Below are 14772 nucleotides of genomic sequence, written 5' to 3' on the forward strand. Positions count from 1 at the left end.
TTATCTTGCTATCAGAAGAAGAAAACCTGTTATTAATTGGGAAGTTATGTGACTGGCTAATGAGTTTTTCATCTTCAACAAGTTTTTAGTTGCATTAGTAAGCTATAAATTGGCCGTCTAGCCCAGTGTAAGAAGCATTGTTTGCAAGAAGTACACTGGCTGCCCCCTTGAACTCCAGGAATACAATTAGGTAGAGGGAAAAAAAAGCTACAAAGCTGTAGCTGAAAGCCGCAAAGAAAAGAGAGGATAATAGAAGACATTTGCCTGTTAGATCAGTGGAGATTTTCAATCAGTTGAGTGCTATATTTGATTCCGATATATGCAGTTAGTCCCTACAGTTCCTTGTTACCACATGGGTGCTTGGGGACCCAAATAGACGAAAAAAAAAAAGACTTTATTTTTACCCACCATAAGAGACTTAAGGATTACAGGCATAATTTTGTGAACTGCTGCAGTTCAGATATTCATGGAAAGTCCATGGAAAAAACTAGCAGTGCTTTGAGTTCAGATTATATGTGGGAAACTTCTTTTTTTCCTTCCCCCCCCCCCCCCCCCCCCCCCCCCCCCCCCCTTTACTGCAATTAAGCTGCTTCACTTTGTGTTCTAGACAACCAGCCTTCTTGGGAATCTGATCAACGTGATCTTGTAGGTTTGTGTCATGTTATGGCCGTCTCGATAGATTCAGCTTGACTTTTCACATTTTCTTTTATATGCATTTTTAGATTTCTTTTCTGAAGTTTGATGATTTTTGACACCTGCTATCATCGCCATATGTGTTGGATACTGAAATGGTCATATATTTTCTTGGTCCACTTACGCTTCATACTTCACATGTGAAAAGAACTACTGTTAAAATTTAACTTTCATCAGACAGCTGTTGAATATATTTGATACCTCTGTTCTCTGAAAGCCAGGCTAGTAAAACCGTGAGACACAGGGTCAGGATTCCTCCCAGAGAGCTGCTTTCAGACTTTTTGCTCACGTTAATGCTGCAAAGCTGGTTGGCTTATGGAGGCTGGGATGGAGCGTGTCCTGTCGCAGGCAATCCCTGGTATCGTCAATGAAATCCTGATGACAGAAACTGTATTGATGATGCTAAACGAGTCACACACAGCCGAGCTGGGCTTTCATCTCCAAGCTGGTGTTTTTTGAATTTTTTTTGACCGTTAGGAACATGAGTCTGACGGAGCAATGTGTCTGTAATCACCCCTAGGAGGCGGCTGCGTGGGGCGGTGGGCAAGGTCCCAGCAACGCCACCGGCACGTTTGGTTTTCAGGGTGAAACTTTCAAGCGCTCATTACTGACAGCAGAACAGAGGTTGCCATACGTAGCAGAGAAGCGCAGCTGAAAAGGTACACATAAACTCGCCCGTGACCGTCAGACACCCATGGCTGAGCTGGAACGCTTCTGACGACGTCTCCGGGTGATGCTGAAACCTGCGGGCCGTCAGACACCAGCTCGCTGTCAAATTCCCCCCCACCCCTCACGCGTGGAAGCCTGCACGCCCCCGCCTCCCACGGGAGCGGCGCCGCCCGCGTAGGGCGCGCTGGCAGCGGCCGGGCCCTCCCCGCCGCCAGGGGGCGCCCGCCAGGGGCGGCACCCGGCGCTGCCCGCCCCCTCCCCCAGCGCGAGCCCCGTTGCCGGGTTACGGAGCGCGTCCTTCCCCTGCCCGCCCGCTCAAGAGGGAGCGGCGGCGGCGGCGGCTTTTCCTGGGGCTGCGGGTCCGGCTCGTCTGCGTCGCCGGGGCTGCCGGTGCCCTGCGGGAGGGAGGGAGGGAGGGAGGGAGCGAGCGAGCTCCCCCCCCCCCGGCAGTCCCCGTGCCGGTGTGTGGCGGGGGCGCTGCCCGTGCCCTGCCGCTCCTGCCGGCGGCCGGGCTGCGGACACAGCGGGGGCTGAGGTACCTCCCTGGGGGGAGGGAGGGCCTTTGCCTGCCCGGGGGGAGCAGTGGGGCATGGAGGGGCCTGAGGTCGCTGGTTTTGGTAGGTGAAAATCTTTCTGTGATAACCGCGAGGAAGGGTTGAGCTTTATCCTTTCTCAGCTTTTTGTCTCTTGGGAGTTTCTGTCCCAGTTGCCAATTTATGCTCCCAAAGATAGAAATGGTTCACTTGCTTCCTCAGGTAAAATGGTAATAGCCATTGCTGATGCTTAATTAGACACATTCAGAACAGTCTTGTTAAAAATGAATGGCTCCCTCACCAAAATGAAGTAGTCTTTTCAAGGCTGGGTTCTGTGTTGGCATATAAAATACAAAAATCATTTCTGTTTGAGTTTACAGGCTGCATAGCACAGGAGAAAATTGCTGGAAAACATGAGGATTTTGGGCTGAGTTATGTGGAAGAGCTGAATATGATTAAGGAACATGAGACTATATGCCGGGAATCTCAGTGGGATAGTCTGAAGATCAAACAAGCAATAGTTACTAGTCCTAGAAACGTGAGCATTTAGCCCTTATTGGAAGATTTAACACCAGATCAATTGCATCAGTTAAGAACATTATCCTCTCCAGAGGTCAAACAGTCCACATAAGCCTGTCATGAATATAAATAAAAATATCCCTAATTAATTCATTGGGTGTTCTGAAGTTCACAGAAAGTAAGGATAACCTCTGAAGTAAGAGACATGGAAAAAAAGCAAACCCCTGATCTCAGAGTGATGACTCAAAGAAATACATCTGTGGAAGAAGGCAGTGCTAACAAAAATCAGAGCAGTTGCTCTGGGAAAGGTAAGAGAGAAAAGGCCACTTGTAGTCATGAGCAGACAGCTGTAAAGCTGCCAGTGATAGTGTCATTTGCAGGTACCACTAAAAAAATTTTAACGGTCAAGCACCCAACACCACCTCAGAAGCCAAGTTACTGCTGGTCTACTTTTCATGTTACTAGCTCCCCTATCTCTTTAGAAAAGACAAAAGCTGTTAGAAAGGATAGGGTGCATAAGCCACAGATGGAGCCCCAGAATTTAAAAAGAGATAAAACTCAAGAAATAAATACTGTAATTAAAGATAGTGATGAATTTAGCTTTACAGATTCTGATAAAAATCAAAGCATTTTAAGAAAGGAAAAAAATAACGAGGGAAAACTGTAAGAAGAGAAGCAGAGTGATTTCAAAAGCAAAGCAACAAGATTTAGATGTTGAATCAGGAAGAGTGCTGAGAAAAGGAAGCAAGCAGCCAAGTGTGAGGTCTGCTCGAGAACAGTTGGAAGAGGCAAGAGATGTAACTAGACCAGACACTTCAAAAATATACGAGAAGAACTTCCAGCAGAGCAAGCCTGAAGAGCCTACTTCCACACCAGCATTGCCTGTGAAAGTGGTTGCAAGGTCTATTGATGAAATAATTGCCTCCCTGCAGTCTACTTCTCCATCTCCCTTGGCCCAGATGATCAAAGAACTCCCGGAGAGTGTTCTTGGCCAGAGCTACAACATAAAAATGGAAATAGGTGAACCAGAACAAGAGCAATATTTTTCTCTTGGGTAAATATTACTTTTATAAGAGTTGTGTATTTTTTTTCCAGCTCCTACAATGTGTTACAACACAGAAGCCAGACAAAACAAATGAATAAAGACACTAATGTATCATAGAATATTCTTCGCTGTTTCTTCTGCCAGTTTTTTTTAACGTCCCTTAAAAATGAAAAATGAGCCAATACTGAAATTTATTAAAACACAAGCTCTTTTGGGGTGTTATTTTCATTATACTGCTTATAGTTTAATACATCTTTTTCTTTACTCTCCCTTTTTTAAGATGACATATTCCAGGTCGACAGAGGAAAAAGTGCATTTGGGATATTATTGGAATCATTGCTGCTTTTAGGTATTGTTTAGCTTGTGAAGTCTTGGTAAAACAAATACTTTATTGTCACAGTTAGGTCGATTGTGTAAGCAGTGTAAGAGAGTCTCTTCAATTAATTACAGTAGGAGATATCAGCAATACTAGGCATCAGATAGATGTTAAAGAAAACTTCCCTGCATTTTCACCTGATCAATTTGATAACTAGACTAGTAACTTACTATCAGATGGCTCTTTGACCTCTCTTAGCAAGACTGATAGTTTTTTTCTAGTTCCAAGAGGGCTGAAACTTATGTCACAAAAATCACTATCACACTTGATATTCATGCTAGCACTTGTTAGGGGTGGCATGGAATAAACAGACCCAGGAGAGTGAACTACTTTTCAGCAGCAACTGCCTCTGCAATGTAATTATGGAAGACTGATAAAAAGCATATGAACCTCTGTTTTAGATGATAAAGAGCATTGTTTCCTCCCATAACTATCAAAAGCTACCTTTTTTTCATGCTAAATTCTCTCCCATAGAATGCAAGCGTTGTACCTTACACTCCCTTAATGCGAGATTTTGATGAAATGCAAAAAATAGGGAAAAAAAATCCTGAACTGAGTTAATTTAAATATGTAAGTCCATGAGTGGCAACAGTCTGAAACTGCATTTCCAGTAGATTTATGTCCTCTGATTTGATTTTGTTCTGAGAGCTGTTTGTGTGGTTGAGGCATTCACAGCATCTCCCACTCTGTATAGTTTTATGGTGTATCTCAATTGAGATTGAAAGCAGAGATTTTCCTCAGTGTGGCAGCACTGAGGTGATCCTTCTTCATTGCTTGATTTGTATTTTAGGAATGTAATAATTTGGGTCTGTTCTCTTTGGTTGAAATTTGCCAGTTGGTTACAGAAATACCTCAGGCAGATGGGAAGAGGGCTAGAGAAGCTCCTGGACCTGGAAAACTATTTCTTGTTTAATTTACCAAAAAGAATTAATAGTGGTCTGTAACATGTGCTGAATTGGGGGAGTTTCCTTAGTCTCTTCTAAACATGTCTTATATTCTAGGTAGATTTGGCCTCTAGCAAGTCCTGATATTCTAAAATTGATGAGAGCTGATTTTCTGCTGTTTGTAGTGGGAGCTGCTAGGCTCTGAGCTTTGAAAAATTGACTTCTGGAGTGATATTTCTTTATTTCTAAAAGTTACATCAACCAGGTTCAAAGTAAAATGAAAAATTGAACTTGATGACTTTCTGGTCCAGTTGTTTGTTGTTTAATGTTTTTTTTTTAGGTATGGAAATATGGACATTATTGATGATGAATGAGACCTGTGCTGATTAAATTTTTTTTTTTTTATCAAAAGCATTTGTGGCAGATGTCTTTTGAACTTTTGTCCTTATAAATAGGATGAAGACTCTAGCAATTCTTTATTATTATTATTATGCATGGTTTATTTACTTTACACTGAGCTTCAAGGCTTTCTTTCTTTAATGAAGTAAGAAATGTGTTCTTTTAAATGAAATAGAAATACCTAGGAAAAGAACAGAACTACTAAAACGAAAACAATATCTCAGAATTAAATGTGTTTTTAATTTTTTATGGAAAAAATTTCTGTTTTCTGTATCTTATTCTTGATCTTGCATTAATGAATGGTTAGCATTGATAGCTTATGATATTGCTGGGGGAGCTGCGCACTGTTTTCCCCTTCTCATCGAAAAGAGCATCATCGGGGGAATGGAATGCCAGCTTGGTGGGACATTAGTACTTAGCCCTGCTTCCTTTGAGGGAAATCAGTTATGAATAATGATTCCCAGCACATGTTCTGTTAAAAAGTAGAATTTTTAATTATAAGAATAATATAATTTCCAGTTTTGTTGCCTCGAGTCTTGTTGCTACCCCTGAACTATATTGAGTTATTAAATTACACACTGGATTTAGTATCCATAGAAGGATGTTTATATTAATTTCAGAAATGCTTTTTCTTGGTGTTCAGCTTTCTTGGTGATGAACCTGCAGCTCTTCTTTAGTTAGTTACTGTTTTCTGCAGATTTCTTCTGTGGTACCTTAGATGAACTTGTGAGGGTGGTAATCAAGTGAACAACATTCTTGTTCTCCAAAAAGAACATCAAATTAGAATGCTTCTGTTAAACAAGGACTATATAGTGCACCATACTAGCAGCAAGCCAACATAAAATATACTTCAGTTTTGAAAAAATATCTCTAGCTCTTGTCAGCTAACTCAATAGTGAGGCCCTGAGAAGATTTTTCTCTGTAATGCATTAATACTCTCTCAAAAGTGATTTGATGGAGACTAATTCTTATTAAAAATTCAAGAAGGTAGACTTGTATTTGCTTTGTATCTATAAGCAGATAGATATATTTATATTTTTTTTAAGTATTTGCTCATAACTTTACAGTATCTCACTTATTATTTGCTCTATATGTTCTTTATGTTTCAGCTGATGTGACAATTATGCAACAGATCATATACTGCTTTCTGATAAAACAGTATTTTTAAGAGGCTTATGGAAAATACTTCATTTTTTTTCCCTTTAGGTGCTATAAGGTATATTCTAAGTGTCATGGAAATGAACAAGAGACTTAATTTTCTTTCATTTAGTTCTCTTTAAGTGGTGAAACCCCAAAGTCTTCCTATTGTTTTTTTTATTTTCTGCTTATGAGTGGCTCGTGGAATGTTCTTCTCATGGTCTTTGCATCTGTTAAAATGTAGCTAAATCAAGATCCATGATGCTTTTTATTATGGGTTTGCTATTACATTATTAATTCAGGAAGCACACATTATTGACTACGCTCAATAAGGTTAATCATGGCAAAGGCTATGGCACTTCCTGGCGCTTGCTGAAAGGAGATGCTCAGACTTCAGGGGTGGACGCTACCTCTTGTGCATACATGATTTTTTTTTCTGGAATGGTTAAGTTGTAACGTTTTAGATTTTTTTTAGGGGAAAAAAAAAAAGGTGTTTTACTTCATAACATTGCAAGAAACTGCCTAGGGAGAGATGTTACGTAGTTGACTAGCATGTGTGGACTTCTGAACTGTTTATTTCTTCAGAGTTACCAGTGCAAATAACTAATTAAAAACATTCCAGTTGTGCAGTTTGTTACATCAGAAATCACTTCCTAGTTCATTATCATCATTAGGCCCACATCATTTATGCTTGTCTTAAAAATGCTATAGGCTTTATGTGGCAAGCACTATCTTTTTACCCTGAAGTCTAACAAAATGGGAGGCTAATCCTCATTAGGTCAGTAAGCTGCTTTTATGAGAAAGAATTGTTCTTAATCAGATAGATTGTAATCTCCTAGAATTTCAAGCTTTGTCAAAGGGGGTACAGGGTAATTAGCCGTGTTTGTGTGTAAATAATTTCTATAAATTCACCAGGCTAAAATAAGCTTTTTAAATATTTATATGTTCACACATCTAGTTTGACTTTGTTTTGTCATTTACTGGTGATAGAGACTTTTCTTGGCAAAAGAGAGGAAAATAATTTATTTTAATAGCATGTAACTATCAAATGAGGAATGAAAGAAATAGCACATGAAAATGTTTAAGTAAGATAAATTTAGAAGTAATTGTTAAAAAAATCCCAACCAAACAACAAATCTTAATTTTCTGTATGTCAGGACTCAGAATGAGTCTTTTCAGCTACAAAAGATACCGCAGACGTACCAAAATGAATAAATATGTTAAAGTGGTTTCTAATGATTTATCAGGGTTTTTGGGTACCTAAATAGTTTTCTACACCCGCAGGAGGAAGGCTATGGCTAATAAAGCTGCTTTTAAAGGTGTGGTAGGAGTTTCCATCACAAGGTTAATATATCAATGCAGGGAACAGCTTCCTCAAGAATGAGCAGAACACTCAAGAACAAATTCCCACAGGAATTAGGAGTTGCTATGGTTCTCAACACTTTTATTTCCCAAAGTCAGGTCACACCTCTTTGGCCTTGTTTTTGTTAATGCAAACATGTAATACATATATAGACAATATACAATGTTTTATTAAAATAACACAATAGCATTGTGCCTGTGATTCACCCATGGGGAGTAGACAAAAGAGGAAACACTGCACCCAACAAAGGGAAGCAATTACATAACATGTACAGGTGCCTAAAATGAAATTAAGATAATATTTGCTCATGTAATTCTGTTGGTTTTGACAGAACAGGAAAATTAATACGTAAGATTGTAATTTACATATTATGCAATAATTTAGGAACGTTGTTGATCCAGGCTGGTTGAACAAAAAGCTTTGTGAAAATTTCTCTTTGATTCCATGAATTGGATAATAAATTGCATGGGGAAAGAATTACAGTGGTCTGAGACGGATTGTAATAATTAATAGTCCATGGTAATCACCATGTTTGAAAATATGCACGTTGTAAAGAGAAGGAAGGTTGTGTGGCTTGAGAAGGTAACACTGAATCTGTCCCTTTTAGTCTGAGTTGTTACTACATTCCTCTATTTTTGGTTTCACGGTGATGAAAAAATATGTAATGTGATTTCTTTTTTTTAAGCTGTCTTTCCTGTCAAAGGTAGATAAATTACTAAGTCTTTGGTTAAAAGCAGAACACCAATGTGTACAATCTTCTGCAAGGCTATAGCTTTTTATTGCTTTATAGTTTACGTTTTTGGGGTAGTATATACATCTATCACTTTGTGTTGGCATGGAGATGCCTCCTTTTTTCCTTTTTATTTTCTAATATGCAAGGAAAAAATTACAGCTCAGAATATGCTTCTTATGTGGTATTAAAGTTAAATGCAAAAAATCAATATGTTTAGATTGCTAGGTGCACAACACACTCAACGGAATAAAAATTCTACTGTGTGGAAGATTGTTATATTAAAAGAGCAAATGGACATTTGCAGTGCTAGCAAAGGATTTTTTCATGATGTGACAGGCTGTTTCTAACACATACTCAACTGAGAGTTAGTTTTAATACATTCTCGCATCAACTTGTGTCTCTGAAATATTTCCCCCAGAAATATTTAACATTTCTGTAGCAAACAACTGCATGGTAGAATGAAATGTAGTTTAGATGCAATACTTGTTTGTTAATGGGAACTGTATTCCAGAATGAAATATAGTTTAGGTGCAATACTTGTTTGTTACTGTTATCTTTAAAACTTGGTTCCTCAAGCCAGAATATGGCACAGAGGGTAAAGTACATGGGTGCTGACTTACATGCATGTATGCTAGCCAGGTGCTTAGAAAGCACACTGTCTTTAAAACTGCCATCTGTTTTGAGAGTTGTTGCTATTTTTTATTGCTGACTTTTTTAGTATATGTTGTAACCAAAAGGGGGCTTGTTGAACTGTTCCTTTGATGAGAAAGAGTAGTATGTCTGGGAACTAAGAACAACCTCAAAACTTGTAGTAGCTTTTCTGCTAGTTAGGCAATTACAGTTTTCTCCTGTGGAGAAAATGATTAACTGAAAATTGCATTCAGCTTTTAAACTTCTCTACTATAGGCAGTTCTGTGGACAAGTTATTTATAGTAAAGACTTAAGCATGTGTGTAATGTTCATGAAGGATGAGGCTAAGATCAATTGTCTCTGAATGTACTTGTTGCTTTCAAACTTATTTTGTAACAAAGACCCAAAACTTTATGTATATTTGTTGTTTTGTAAGGTAGTATGAATGATTTTTTTCCCCCAAGCATTCTTGTTTGACATTAGTTTTCTTCTCTTGCTTATACAACAGGCAGCAATTGAACATGAGGAAATAAAACCTGAATCTCATGTCCTGCCAAGTTTTCACCAAGCAAGCCTGGTAACATTCTGCATTATCTAGGAATGTTAAAATATAATAAGTTAATAGTGCTTCTATTTGCTTGCAGAGTTGTTAAGATAGGTAGTCCATATTTTAAACTGATAAAACTGGGAAGGAAGTGAAATAGTCCTTGAAAAAATTTTGGTACTTCATAAATCACAAATATACCTTTATTTTTCTCTCTTTTCCTTTTCTGTCTCATGTTCATTCCTTTTCTTATGGGGTTTGATTCTCCGACTGCTAGATATAAAGATTTTCGCTTTTATTAAGTAGTGCGCCAATTAGGGCAATGGAATTGTAAGGCATTCATCTGTGGTCATATATATTAGTGCCCATCATTTTATGCCTTTCATTCAGACTGTTTTTAAAATTTAAATATTTAAACTTAGATATGTTTGAGGGATTGCTTAATGTCTAGAGGCATTAATGATTTATTTGGTTTAAAGGATCATAGATCTCGATATAAATTTCTGATGTACGTTTCTTCTTACATTTTGCAATTTCTTCTCGCAAGTGCAATTTGTAGAAGAAACAGACCAGATCTTGGATAAGAAACCTCTATAAATCTTATTGTTTAGTGTTAATCATTGTAAGTCGACTATATTTATTTTTGGAAATCTAGTTAGCTGTTGAGGAAGTATTTGGCTTAAGATAAAATTGATATAATGTTCTAGGTGCTTCATAAAATGCATTGGTGATGAAAGAATAATTGCATATAATACATACTGTACTGAATTATCTGTCAGGGAGCACAAAAGTTTTTTTAAAACAATATTGAACATTCACCGCTTACATTGATATTTTTTTTTTTATTCCCCTTCTCCCACCTGCCCCTTTCCCTCAGAAGGCACTGGTAGTTCAGAAAGAATTTCAAGCAGCAGAAAACCAATATCAGCCTAAAGACGAGCTGTTAACATCTAATAAGCAGGTGAAGCAGGTTTAGTACTATTGAGATAGTATTAGTTTTCCCATGCTTAAAGTTTTGGTGCTTTAGAGCATACAGAGGTCTGCAAGCTGTTTCCTTATGACCTGCTCTGTAAAAGAAGATTTTTCCATAAAACAGGTCTTCATACTGGTCTTGCAGCTTAAGGTTAGAGGAAAAAACAAATTAAGGTTCACTCGGTCAGATGTTGGGTTAGGCTTTTCTTTATGAGATTGGAAAAAAGATTACAAATGAAACAACATATAAATAGAATCCTAATCTACATTTAACAAGTGGATGCCTTCCTGCAAAATGGCATAATGCTCAATATTCTTTTGGTTTTGTGATATTTCATACATGACAAAAACTGTCATTACTATATCAACTCAATAAAGCTTAGATTGTTAGTAAAGAATAGTACCACAGAGGACACATTTGTTGCTAAGACCAAATAATGCCTTTTGCCCTATGTTGTCAGTTTCTGGCATTCTGGTATTTCAAGGCTGTAATCAGATACTTAATTAAAACCCTAACCTGGTTACTTCTGCAGCTTCAATGTAAATAATTACTTTGCCTTAAAGTTATTATATATGCTTATTGTAAAGCAGAATAACACTATTATGTTTACAGTGGTCTAATGAGAAGGAAAACTGGGAATGGAATATGTTTCCACTAGGCAGTGTTATGTACAGAGATACAGATAGCCTTGGCCTAAGCTTATAATAAATGAAATGAACACAAGGTTGGATAAGCTACATGTGAAGACAGGTAGAGGTGTTGAAAGAAGGAGATAAAGGGACCAAAATGGAAAAAGGATGAGACACACACCTGTGGGATGCTTGTTAATGGCCAATATTTGTGAGTATGCTGTTTCAATGTCTAGTCATCGTAAGGCAGAGGTGTAGTGCAAATGAGAAACCTTCTGAATATCTAAGGGCTTGCTTCAGCTGCTTCTCCAGCCTCTCCCACTGACTGTAGTTTGGCGCTGATACTGTCTCTTCAAGCTGCATGAAGAAAGGGACAGAGAGAGGTAGGCATGTGCCTAGAATTCCAGAGCATTAGCAACCAACTTTCCTTATAAATTTTGGGATAGCCAAGAACCAAAGATGCCCACAGCTTACCCTGAAGAGCTAAGGGGCAGGGGAGCTCAAGGATTAAGTCACAGGGAGACGACAAAAACTGCCCATCAGTTCTGGCATTGCATTCTGCAATGGGGCTACAGTGGACATGAAGTGCAGCTCTAAGTGACCTGGTGATGCTGGCCTGAGCAGTTCCAGTTGGCAGGCATTCTTCTACAGCTAAGGGTTCCTATTTCCTAGCAACTTTTGTGGTAGCAAAATTATTTTGGTTAGACAGGTTAGGATTCTTCTGTTGAAGAAACTGGATGAAAATGAAATGATATTACTTCTTATAAATTCTGCTAAAATAGAAAAAAATACTGTGTTTTGAATTTTTCCTTACAATATTTGTCTGCCTATAGGTCAGAAATGTTGCTTATCCTTCAGTGACTGACATGTCATATGCCATCTGTACTTGGCTATAATGTTTTATAGAATTAATAATGATGTTTGCAGGTAGTTTTAAGAGTATACTCTGCAACATCAGTTATCTGTTGGTTACTAAACTAAATGTGCTAAATAATGTGTAAACAATACACAGTACAATGTCACTGATGGTAATTTTTATAATATTAAAGAATATAGCAAGATTATTAGTTCTAAATGGTATGCTATTTGCCAACAGAACAGTTTCCCAGTTATTTAAAGAGTACTGTGGCATTGTGATGGTGTTTTTCAGACAGTATTGTTTTGGGCGGTATGCCACTTCTGTAATGAGCTGGTGGTATGATTGCTACACCGCCCATCAGTGTGTGTTCAGTGATCTTAGAACACAAAGTTGTATGCAAGATTGGCACCCAAAAAGAGAACATATGTTTGGTTCTATTTAACACAAGTACTACTAATTTAAATACATTATTTAATTTGAAAGTGCATGCTTTCACTTCTACACAAGGGAAAAATAATGGAGACAAAATTATAGAAAAAGAAAGTGAAATGGTTTTAAGAAGCCATATGTATTAGCTAAATGTTCTATTGCATCCTTCACAGAACTACTTGTAGACAGAGTAATGGCAATGTACTGTATATCAGTACTTCTATAGAACATAATTCATTGGCCTGTTTTTGTGACATATTAGTTTTGAAATCATTTTGCTTTGCTTAGTGGGCTGCAGGGCCCATGCCCCATGCAATTTCAAGGTAAGTTGATTGATTGTGCAGATGAACTTACAACTTTTATTATACATAAAGCAGTCAGATGAAAAAATGCAGATATTTGCTTTAATTATTGTAATTCTGTGTTACATCTGTAATAATTACATAAATATTTTGATTAAAAAGTTGTGTGTTCACTGATATTTGTACAAAGAAAATGAAATAAAATACAAAATTATTTAAGTTTAAAATGTCGATCTAATAGTAAAATAGTAAGCGTGTGGCTCATGTTCTCTGATTTTAGGCTTAAAGGAACTCCCCTCTACTTAGTGTGGTCTCCATAATTCACTAGCAAGAGTGTGTTGAAGTGCTTCTTCATGATCTGTTTCACAAAAAAGATGAGATCAGAGAAATTTGGCTTATGATTTTAAAATAGTACCTGCTGTAACTTGAGTTTTGGAGGTTTTCATTAGCTATATTAGTGTCTAAGACATTGACAAATTTGTTGAATATCTTCTATTACTTTGGATATCACTTACATGTACATGGCATTTTTTTCAAATTAATGGAGTATTTGGGGTGTTCCAAAAGCTGGTAACGGCAATGTATCCAATCAGATTACTTTTTTTCCTTAAATTGGACGAGAGATCATGACAGAAACATTTACCTGACATTCAAAGGAAAAAAATCAGTCTTATATTTGGCTCACTTTAACGATACATTTTCAGCTTGACATATTACTTTCAAACTTTTCTGTATTCCTTACTTTTGGTAGCCCATTTTCTGTGTGTAAAATTTTGGTTGACTTCCAGTTTCTCTGGAAAACATCAAATATCTGACTTTGGTCCTTCATATTTTTTCATGTATGTGCTGATATAAACAGTGGTGTTGATTTAAAAAATAAACTAACAATATATGAAACCATTTTAATTTTGAATAAGCCTTTTCAGAAGGTAGTGACTCACTTAGTATCTTCTACATTTCTCAGTATCTTTTACTTGATGACTAATATACATGTTTATGAACTATAAACTTCCATATTTTTTTCATGCAGTGATTTCTTCTAAGATTTAGATACTACTGAAGTTATCAGTAGATATAGACATTGTGACCAGTTATATTCTGTGATAAATAAAGCATGTGAGTGGACAAAGAGGAGTAAAATCCAATGCTTTTGTCATTCATTTAACCAGATGTGTGATGGAAAATCTTAATTAGAAAGTCATTTGGTCACAACAATTGTATTCTTTGGGTTCCTATAAACTAAGCTAGCCAGCCTTACAGAATTAATTACAGTGGTGTATCAAGAAGCAAAAAAGTAGACTTAATTTGTCATATTGAGAAAGCAAATTTTTTCAAGGCAAAGCACTTTAAAATTAACTTTCCCCACTGTTACTCTGTTTCTGTCCATCATTGTTATGGTATAATTATACTGCTTTATTTTGTTGAACCTGCTTTGTTGTTTTTATTGATGACACTGCTAGTCTGTCTTAGGAAGATGCTTGACAGTTTGCAAAAAACAATTGTGGAATGGTTGAGGTTGGATGAGACCTCTGGATGTCATCACAGTATGGAAAAAGCAACACAAGGGTATAGATTCTGAAGATGAGTTTTATGATACAGATGCAGACTCTTTGGCAGCAATGATGTCTTCAGTAGTTCCATTTTCTTGCTCTTTGCTTTTGCTCCTGGATTACAGTGAGCTGCCCCTGACACAATTTCTGTGGGGACACTACAAACGGAATCCGAGTTCTAGATTAATTTCTGCCTTCCTTCCACACTTTTTTTTTTTTTAACTATGTTTTTCAACATGAGTCATTTATCTGATCTATTTTGCAGTTTTGCACAACGAAGTAGCTGGTGCTCTAATAAACAGGAATGAGCAGGTGTGGGTGGAAACAGTAGGAATTCCTCACACCTGTGTTCCTGCTAAAGTTCCTGTATTTAATAAGCTTGAAGAAACTTTTCTAAAACTGTCATGCTTTATATTATGTGTGTCTGTTTGAATTTGCTTAAAAATGTAATACAAATTTTAGATGTGTTCATGCTTTTCTAAGTTTAATAGTTCTGAATAGTAAT

This window comes from Falco naumanni, chromosome 7 (assembly GCF_017639655.2).
Source record: "Falco naumanni isolate bFalNau1 chromosome 7, bFalNau1.pat, whole genome shotgun sequence".
Taxonomy (NCBI): Eukaryota; Metazoa; Chordata; class Aves; order Falconiformes; family Falconidae; genus Falco; species Falco naumanni.